The sequence below is a fragment of the Triticum aestivum genome, chromosome 1A, assembly GCF_018294505.1.
Source record: "Triticum aestivum cultivar Chinese Spring chromosome 1A, IWGSC CS RefSeq v2.1, whole genome shotgun sequence".
In the NCBI taxonomy this organism is placed as follows: domain Eukaryota; kingdom Viridiplantae; phylum Streptophyta; class Magnoliopsida; order Poales; family Poaceae; genus Triticum; species Triticum aestivum.
The window spans coordinates 598,355,847-598,367,103 of NC_057794.1; positions in this window are offsets into that span (position 1 = coordinate 598,355,847).

Sequence of the window (11,257 nt, forward strand, 5' to 3'; positions counted from 1 at the left end):
AGGAGGCATATGGGTCTGAACTGTTGAATCCGTTCGGCCTCCTTATTCTTCGGCAACAAGACAATCTCGCCAAAATTAAGTCTGAATAGGTCAAGTCGGTCAGCATGAAAACAATTGAACAACTCCAAAAGGTCAGACTTGATGATATCCCAGAAATTCTGATAGAATTCTACGGGGAAACCATCAGGGCCTGGAGCTTTGTTATGTTCCATTTGGAGCACTGCAACTCGCACCTCCTCTTCTGAGAATGGTGCCGTTAGGATACCGTTTTCTTCTGCCATGACATGTGGAATATTATCTGTTCGGGTCTCACCAAGGGTGAAATTCCCTTCAGTTGGCGCTCTGAAAAGAGTTTTGTAGTATTTGGTGATATACTTTTTGAGCTCCTCCTGACCTTCGATCCTCCCCTCATCTTGTTGGAGACTATAAATACATTTCTTCCTATGCCGCCCATTGGCGACCAATTGGAAGTATCTTGTATTACTATCACCCATCAAAATGAAATCAGCTTTGGATCTCTGGTAGCATTTGATCTCCTCTTCTCGCAGTAGACGGGCAACCATCTCATTAGATTTTTTCAATCCAATCTCTTGCTGAGATAATGTGCGTGTCTATAGGATTGAAAGTATGTCTAGAGGGGGGTGATTAGACTACTTGACCAAATAAAAATCTAGCCTTTTCCCAATTTTAAGTCTTGGCAGATTTTAACAACTTAGCACAAGTCAAGCAATCAACCTACACATGCTAGTCTAAGAGTATAGCAGCGGAATGTAAAACATTGCACACGAAGGTAAAGGGAGGAGTTTGGAGGGAGCAAACGCAATGTGGACATGGAGATTTTTGGCGTGGTTCCGATAGGTGGTGCTATCGTACATCCATGTTGATGAAGACTTCAGCCCACGAAGGGTAACGGTTGCGCAAGTCCATGGAGGGCTCCGCCCACGAAGGGTCCACGAAGAAGCAACCTTGTCTATCCCACCATGGTCATCGCCCACGAAGGACTTGCCTCACTAGGGTAGATCTTCACGAAGTAGGCGATCTCCTTGCCCGTACAAACTCCTTGGTTCAACTCCACAATCTTGACGGAGGCTCCCAAGTGACACCTAACCAATCTAGGAGACACCACTCTCCAAAAGGTAATAAATGGTATGTTGATGATGAACTCCTTGCTCTTGTGCTTCAAATGATAGTCTCCCCAACACTCAACTCTCTCTCACTGATTAGGATTCGGTGGAAAGATGATTTGAGTGAAAAGCAACTTGGGGAAGGCTAGAGATCAAGATTCATATGGTTGGAATGGAATATCTTGGTCTCAACACATGAGTAGGTGGTTCTCTCTCAGAAAATGAATGTTGGAAGTGTAGGCATGTTCTGATGGCTCTCTCCATGAGTGAAGAGTGGGAGGAGGGGTGATACGTCTCCAACGTATCTATAATTTTTGATTGTTCCATGCTATTATATATTCTGTTTTGGATGTTAATGGGCTTTATTTTACATTTTTATATTATTTTTGGGACTAACCTATTAACCCAAGGCCTAGTGCAAATTGTTGTTTTTTTTGCGTATTTCAGTGTTTCGCAGAAAAGAAATATCAAACGGAATCCAAACGGAATGAAACCTTCAGGAGAGTTATTTTTGGAACAAACGTGATCCAAGGGACTTGGAGTGGACGTCAAGAAACAATCAAGGAGGCCACGAGGCAGGGGGCGCGCCCTCCACCCTCGTGGGCCCCTCGTTGCTCCACTGACCTACTTCTTCCTCCTATATACATTCATATACCCCGAAAACATCCAGGAGCACCACGAAACCCTATTTCCACCGCCGCAACCTTCTAACCCAAGAGATCCCATCTTGGGGCCTTTTTCGGAGCTCCGTCGGAGGGGGCATCGATCACGGAGGGCCTCTACATCAACTCCATGGCCTCTCCGGTGATGTGTGAGTAGTTTACTTCAGACCTTCGGGTCCATAGCTAGTAGCTAGATGGCTTCTTCTCTCTCTTTGGATCTCAATACAATGTTCTCCTCGATCTTCTTGGAGATCTATTCGATGTAAGTCTTTTGGTGGTGTGTTTGTCGAGATCCGATGAATTGTGGGTTTATGATCAAGTCTATCTATGAACAATATTTGAATCTTCTCTGAATTCTTTTATGCATGATTGGTTATCTTTGCAAGTCTCTTCGAATTATTAGTTTGGTTTGGCCTAGTAGATTGATCTTTTTTGCAATGGGAGAAGTGCTTAGCTTTGGGTTCAATCTTGCGGTGCTCGATCCCAGTGACAGAAAGGGAAACGACACGTATTGTATTGTTGCCATCGAGGATAAAAAGACGGGGTTTATATCATATTGCTTGAGTTTATCCCTCTACATCATGTCATCTTACCTAATGTGTTACTCTGTTCTTATGAACTTAATACGCTAGATGCATGCCGGATAGCGGTCGATGTGTGGAGTAATAGTAGTAGATGCAGGCGGGAGTCGGTCTACTTGTCACGGATGTGATGCCTATATTCATGATCATTCCTAGATATTCTCATAACTATGCTCAATTCTATCAATTGCTTGACAGTAATTCGTTCACCCATCGTAATACTTATGCTATCTTGAGAGAAGCCACTAATGAAACCTATGGCCCGCGCGTCTATTCTCCATCATATAAGTTTCCAATCTATTTTGCAATTTTCACTTTCAATCTATATCATACAAATACCAAAAATATTTATCTTATCATTATCATATCTATCAGATCTCACTCTCATAAGTGACCATGAAAGGATTGACAACCCATTTATCGCGTTGGTTGCGAGGTTCTTATTTGTTTGTGTAGGTACGGGGGACTTGCGTGTGGCCTCCTACTGGATTGATACCTTGGTTCTCAAAAACTGGGGGAAATACTTATGCTACTTTGCTGCATCACCCTTTCCTCTTCAAGGGAAAACCAACGCAGTGCTCAAGACGTAGCAAGAAGGATTTCTGGCGCCGTTGCCGGGGAGTCTACGCACAAGTCAAGACATACCAAGTACCTATCACAAACTCTTATCCCTCGCATTACATTATTTGTCATTTGCCTCTCGTTTTCCTCTCCCACACTTCACCCTTGACGTTTTATTCGCCCTCTTTTTCCGTTCGCCTTCTTCCCGTGTGTATCTTTCTTTGTGTTTCCATGTGCCTTCTATTTGCTTGCATCTTTGGTTGCTAAAAATCTATTGTTATGGATTCACTTAAAGTTTTCTACTTGGATCATCTTCGATCCCTATGCGCTCGTGCTGAAACCTCAACTAGCCTAGTTGATGGGAAATCTTTAGATGAGCATGCTCATTTCGTGCGTCACCGTTTGTCTGAAAAAAGGATCCTCTTATGGGATCAAATAAACAGATTGCTATGTTATGCTTGGAATCTTTGTGAAATTTGTGATCTGAGTTGTTGCTCTAAGAATCCTAAAAAACACCTCCCCTACCTATGTGAGTTTAATGATAATGAAATTTTATCTTCTTATGCAAAGGGTGTTTATAGTTACTACGATATCGAACAAATTGAAGAATTTGTTGCTTTTAAGGGTGCTTATGAAGTTGCTTCTTTGATTGAAAAGTATGATATTACTCTCTACGAATCTAAAAATCTTGACATACTTAAATATTTCCATGAAAACTATGCTCATAATGTCTATGTCAAGGAATTTGTTGAAAGAATGACCGTTGCTTCGAAAGAAAATAATGATATGCATGAATCTATAGATAATTATGATTCCGATGATTTGATTGAAATATCCCTTGACGAACATGATGCTTGTTATTCTTGTGGCCATGATGCCAATATTTATGAAGATGAATTTGCTATAGTTTCTTATGTTAAACATGAGATCGTTGCTATTGCACCCATACTTGATAGTTCCTTCGATGAAAAGCATGATTGCAATGATGTTATCATAAATTCTCTTAATGTCAATTGTGTCAATGATATGCAAAACCTCAAGCTTTGGGATGCTAGTTTTGCTATGACTACTATTTGTTGCAATGATCATGATTGGGGTGATACTTCTTTTGATCTTGAAAATTTATTTAAGCCCCATGATGAATATGAGATTGATAATGGTATTTGCAATATTATTGAAAGTGGGTTTGGAAGAGTGTCAACTTTAGATCCCACATATTTGGAGAATGTTCAATCTTATGAAGTTTTTGATAAAAGTGGGTTTGGAGAGGTCATGACTTTAGTTAATGTTAATCCGATTATTTTGGAAGAGTGTCAACTTTGCATACATGTGGATCTTGTTAAGAATATGTTTTGTGATAGCTATATTGTTGAATTTACTTATGATACTACATGTAATTATTATGAGAGAGGAAAATATGGTTGTAGAAATTTTCATGTTACTAAATTGCCTCTCGTTATGTTGAGATTGCTATTGTTTCGTTCCGCTTCCTTGCATATGCTAGTTTTTGCTTGCCTTGATAATTTGTTTGCCTATAAGATGCCTATGCATAGAAAGTATGTTAGACTTAGATGTGTTTGTCATGTGTTTTATCAATGCCTAGCTAGGGGCGTTAAACGATAGCGCTTGTTGGGAGGCAACCCAATTTTATTTTTGTTTCTTGCTTTTTTATTATGTTTAGTAATAAGTAATTCATCTAGCCTATTTTCAGATGTGGTTTTATGCTTTTATTTAGTGTTTGTGCCAAGTAGAACCTTTGGGAAGACTTGGGGAAAGTCTTTGTGATTTTGCTGTAAAAAATAGAAACTTTAGCGCTCACGAGAATTGCTGCCATTTTTTATTGAAGAGTACTGTTTAGTTAATTATTTTGAAGATGATTAATAGATAAATTCCTCACATCTAGTAATTTATTTTAGAATTTTTGGGGTTCTAGAAGTAGTCGAAACCTACAGATTACTACAGATTGTTCTGTTTTTGACAGATTCTGTTTTTCGTGTGTTGTTTGGTTATTTTGATGAATCTATGGCTAGTAATACAGTTTATGAACCATAGAGAAGTTGGAATACAGTAGGTTTAACACCAATATAAATAAAGAATGTGTTCATTACAGTACCTTGAAGTGGTAGTTTGTTTCTTTTACTAACGGAGCTCATGAGATTTTCTATTTGAGTTTTGTGTTGTGAAGTTTTCAAGTTTTGGGTAAGGATTTGATGGACTATGGAACAAGGAGTGGAAAGAGCCTAAGCTTGGGGATGCCCAAGGCACCCCAAGGTAAAATACAAGGACAACCAAAATCCTAAGCTTGGGGATGCCCCGGAAGGCATCCCCTCTTTTGTCTTCGTCCATCGGTAACTTTACTTGGAGCTATATTTTTATTCACCACATGATATGTGTTTTGCTTGGAGCGTCTTGTATGATTAGAGTATTTTGTTTTTAGTTTACCGCAATCATCCTTGCTGTACACACCTTTTGGGAGAGACACACATAAATTGGAATTTGTTAGAATACTCTATGTGCTTCACTTATATTTTTTGAGCTAGATAATTTTGCTCTAGTGCTTCACTTATATCTTTTTAGAGCACGCTGGTGGTTCTATTTTATAGAAATAATTGATCTCTCATGCTTCACTTATATTATTTTGAGAGTCCTTTAGAACATCATGGTAATTTTCTTTGGGTATGAATTTAGTCCTAATGTAATAGGCATCCAAGATCGGTATAATAAAAGCTGTCATACAAAAAGTGCATTAGATATTATGAGAAGTTTGATACTTGATAATTGTTTTGAGAGATGAAGATGGTGATATTAGAGTCATGCTAGTTAAGTAGTTGTGGATTTGAGAAATATTTGTGTTAAAGTTTGTGATTCCCGTAGCATGCACGTATGGTGAACCGTTATGTGATGAAGTCGGAGCATGATTTATTTATTGATTGTCTTCCTTATGAGTGGCGGTCGGGGACGAGCGATGGTCTTTTTCTACCAGTCTATCCCCCTAGGAGCATGCGCGTAGTACTTTGTTTCGATAACTAATAGGTTTTTGCAATAAGTATGTGAGTTCTTTATGACTAATGTTGAGTCCATGGATTATACGCACTCTCACCCTTCCACTATTGCTAGCCTCTCTAATATCGCACACCTTTCGCCGGTATCACACCCACCATATACCTTCCTCAAAATAGCCACCATACCTACATATTATGACATTTCCATAGCCACTCCGAGATATATTGCCATGCAACTTTCCATCGTTCCGTTATTATGACACGCTTCATCATTGTCATATTGCTTTGCATGATCATGTAGTTGACATCATATTTGTGGCAAAGCCACTGTTCATAATTCTTTCATACATGTCACTCTTGATTCATTGCGTATCCCGGTACTCCGCCGGAGGCATTCACATAGAGTCATATTTTGTTCTAAGTATTGAGTTGTAATTCTTGAGTCGTAAGTAAATAAAGTGTGATGATCATCATTATTAGAGCATTGTCCCAAGTGAGGAAAAGAGAGAAGGGACACTGTTACTATCCTTTTACCACACTTATGCTTCAAAGTGGCACCAAGATCTTCATGATAGAGAGTCTCCTATGTTGTCACCTTCATATACTAGTGGGAATTTCACATTATAGAATTTGGCTTGTATATTCCAATGATGGGCTTCCTCAAAATGCCCTAGGTCTTCATGAGCAAGCAAGTTGGATGCACCCCCACTTAGTTTCTTTTGTTGAGCTTTCATACACTTATAGCTCTAATGCATCCGTTGCATGGCAATCCCTACTCACTCACATTGATATCTATTAATGGGCATCTCCATAGCCCGTTGATACGCCTAGTTGATGTGAGACTATCTTCTCCTTTTTTTGTCTTCTCCACAACCACCATTCTATTCCATCTATAGTGCTATATCCATGGCTCACGCTCATATATTGCGTGAAGATTGAAAAAGTTTGAGAACATCAAAAGTATGAAACAATTGCTTGGCTTGTCATCGGGGTTGTGCATGATTTAAATATTTTGTGTGGTGAATATAGAGCATAGCCAGACTATATGATTTTGTAGGGATAACTTTCTTTGGCCATGTCATTTTGAGAAGACATGATTGCTTAGTTAGTATGCTTTAAGTATTACTCTCTTTATGTCAATATTAAACTTTTATCTTGAATCTTTCGGATCTGAATATTCATGCCACAATAAAGAGATTTACATTGAGAATATGCTAGAAAGCATTCAACATCAAAAATTTCGTTTTTATCATTTACCTACTCGAGGACGAGTAGGAATTTAGCTTGGGGATGCTGATACGTCTCCAACGTATCTATAATTTTTGATTGTTCCATGCTATTATATATTCTGTTTTGGATGTTAATGGGCTTTATTTTACACTTTTATATTATTTTTGGGACTAACATATTAACCCAAGGCCCAGTGCAAATTGCTGTTTTTTTGCCTATTTCAGCGTTTTGCAGAAAAGGAATATCAAACGGAATCCAAACAGAATGAAACCTTCAGGAGAGTTATTTTTGGAACAAACGTGATCCAGGGGAGTTGGAGTGGACGTCAAGAAACAATCGAGGAGGCCACGAGGCAGGGGGAGCGACTACCCCCCGTAGGCGCGCCCTCCACCCTCGTGGGCCCCTCATTGCTCCACCGACCTACTTCTTCCTCCTATATATATATTCATATACCCCGAAAACATCCTGGAGCACCACGAAACCCTATTTACACTGCCGCAACCTTCTGTAACCAAAAAATTTCATCTTGATCCAAGATATTCTCAATTAGCACAATAATTTCCTTCTGACGACATCGAGACTCCGCATTCATTAGGCCATGCCTTATTCTCTCCAATTGTTTTTTAATTTCCTAATTCTCACCTTTGGTCCCTTCAGAGTTTCCCTGTCCCAATTATGCAGATCGGCATGCACTGCTGTTGTACGATCAACAAGTGAGGGTCCAATACCTACAAGTTTTGCTTTCTCCCACGATGCCTTAACAATTTCAGTGACCGTCTCTTCCTTCAACCACCTTGCCTCAAATTGTTTAACACGCCCCTCTGGTTGTTTAAAGATTTTTTCATCTAAGTAATCTGCATCCAGTATGATTGGGCGATGATCAGAATGAACATGTTCTTCGTTGATCACTGCCGCTCGCAGGAATTTGTTTGCCCATGCTATATTACAGACCGCTCGATCAAGACATTCACGTATTTCGCCTCTCCTCCAAGTGAACAGATCACCCGTATAGCCTAGGTCCTCTAGCCCGCAATCCATTAGACATTCACGAAATTCTCTCATCATACCAAGTGGTCTAGCCATACCACCCTCTTTTTCCGATGGGTATAAAATTTCATTAAAATCCCCCAAAAGTACCTAGGGGTGGTTACCCTTACTATATAGATTGCGAATATCGTCCCAAGAAAGATGGCGTTCATTCCATTTCGGGTGACCATAAAAACCCGTGAACCGCCACTTAACCACATTCTCGTACATAAAAACAATATCAATAAAATGGGATGATACATAGTTCATCTCGTCTTTCTCTTCACCAACCGATTCCACACCTTGCGGAACATATTCTTCTTCCTTCTCGTCTATCTCCTTTGCAATGTGAGAAGCCCCGCCCTCCTCGTCCTGGACAACTACCACTCTACCCGTGCACACCGATTTGGATGAGACGGTTACATCACCATACAACATCCGCTCATAGCTATCCATCTCTTTCTCAAAGGAGAACTCTAAGTCACTGCCCGTCGGACGAACCCCAAAAGAATATCCCCTTTTTTCCCTAGTACTTGCTTGCGGGAAACCTCAGCTTTGTTCGCCCCCCTTTCTTTTTATGTTTCTTTTTTGAGTTGCCATGTATAGGATTTTTGGTTGCATTGAATTTAAATCGCAAGGCGTTATTCTCAGTTTCACCATCTGCCGCTGCGATTTCAGCCACAGTGCTGGACAGCGCCTCCAGCACTCCTGTCTAGAAGAGTAGGCTGCTATCATTTGCCCCAGGCGCTAGGACTTGGCTGGCCATCCCCTGTGATTCTGTACAAATGGCGAAATGATCCTCCAGGGGTGCTCCTTGTCCAATAGGTAAGTGCCTGTGCCCATCTTAGCGTTGATGAGCACCTGAATGTGTGGAGCATACCCACAAGATCTTTTCTGGTCAGCAGCTGTCCTCTTGATTTTCTCCACAATCAGACTCATGACCTTGAATTTTTGTGGTACATCAAAGATTTGCAGCAAGTTGATGGAATGTCCCCTTATCTTCTTGTGATCTCTAGATTTGGATAATAGGGTATGCCTTAAGATGGTGTTGATAGTAGGCAGACCGGACAACAAATAGTGCACAGATCCAAGCTTGTGTGTCTCTAAAGCTTTATCGGGGATCTCCTTGTACATATTTGCCATTGAGTTGTGGTCCTTCTTCTTCTTGGCATACACATCCAAATCATCCTCTTGCTCTTCTGGGGCATTGATCAACTTGGCGCATTCATCTACAGTTCATTGGTACCTTGTACCTTCAGACATCCACACTATCCTCCCATCTGGATAGGAATAAGGAGTGAAGTAAAATTGCACGATTAGCTCATCATTCCATTTTGTGAGCTTCTGTTCAACAAACTTGTCAACTCCACAAGCTTTGAAGCTTTTATGTACACCTGGGAAGTGAGCATCATTCTCATCAATAAATTCCCAATCGACCCATCTCATATCACTGACAATTGGCTTCTTCTCAAGCAGAATGGTCTCATAAAGTCTTGTTGTTCTTTGGTGTGGAACCTATAGTCCACTGCAGTTCTCCTCCTTATAGCATATGGATCAGACTGCCTCCAAAGTCTCTGTCGGGGGACTAATCCACGAACACCTATGGGACCGGCGGACCGAGTCCCTTTCGGTTCGGCGGGGGCGGAGGTCGTGCAAAGAGCGGATCGAGGCGAAGCACACGAGCAGTTTACCCAGGTTCGGGCCGCACGGATGCGTAAAACCCTACTCCTGCTTTGTGGTTTGTATTGAGTTCTTGCTCGGGAGCGCGGAGTGCTACAGTACACACCAACAGCTACGAGACCGATCCTGAGTGTTCCCCTCCCCCCTACGTTGCGCATGGGCCTCCTTTTATATGCTCAAGGGGTCACCGACAGGTGGCAACGTAGACAAGGGAAAAAATGGAAAAGGTGCTACGGTTGGTACAACTACCTGCTACAGTGTATCATACCTAACCCTGACGGCAGGGGACAAGGGCATTAAATGCCCGTCTGTGTCACCTGAATAGTGTAAAAGGGACCGTCAGGGACGCCACCGCTCGCCACGATGGCAATCTTGTCAGCGCCGCTTGCCACCGCGCACCGCTGGCTGCACAGCCTCCCGCCACGTACGCCTGGAAGGGTCCCAGAGCGACACGTTGGTGGATGTGCTGGAGCGCGTGCATGAAGTGGTGGCTTGCCACGGCGAGCGCCTTGCCGTGGTCGTTGTCTTGTCGCGTCCGGGAGCTTGTCGCTCACCGGGCCTTGCCGGGACGCGTGGCGCGTCGCGGCAAGTTCCTTGAGATGCCTTGGTTGGCCTTCCCGGCAAGCTCCTCTCGCCGGGGTCTTGAGATGCCTTTGTTGGCCTTCCCGGCAAGCTCCTCTTGCCGGGGTCTTGTCTCCTTGGTTTGGATACTTTGTCCTTGAATGGCTCCAAAGGAACCACGGAGGATGTTGGCGATCACCCGGCAAGCCTTGCCGCGGGATGCTACGACTGCCCGTGCACAAGTTCGGGATACTAGGGTACCCCTACTCTAGTACACCGACAGGAGCCCCTGGGCCTGGGCCATACACGGTGCCGAGCGCTGTTGGGCCAGGCCCAAAACAGTGCACGGGCATGCACGGCCTAGGTTACGCCGTATCTCTCTCCGTATCCACCGCGCCCTCCCCGAACGGCACGCGTTGAATGCGGCGTCGTGGGAGAGATCGTGGGTGGTTTCTTTATTCGGAAATGCGGAACGTCCGCCCCCTCCCTCTTTATAAGCAGGGGAAACAGGGGGAGTTTGCCCATTCGCCGGTTGCTGCTTCAATCTCGAAAATCTTCGCCGCTCCCTAATCTTCCCAAAGCCGAAAGAGAGCAGTGCTTCGCTCCCCATCGCCACCAGCACCGCCAACGCCGTCAACCTCCTCCACCACTTCCGCCATGGCTCCAAAAGCCGACAAGGGGAAGGTTGTGAAGTCGACCGAGGCGCAGCGGCTTGCGGCGCTGCGAAAGGAGTGGGCTGTCTTCCCCCCCCCCCCAAGCTCGCCGCGAAGGAGCTGAGGGAGAACTACTATCTCTTCTGGTCGACGGAGACGCGAGCGCATCCGCGCACG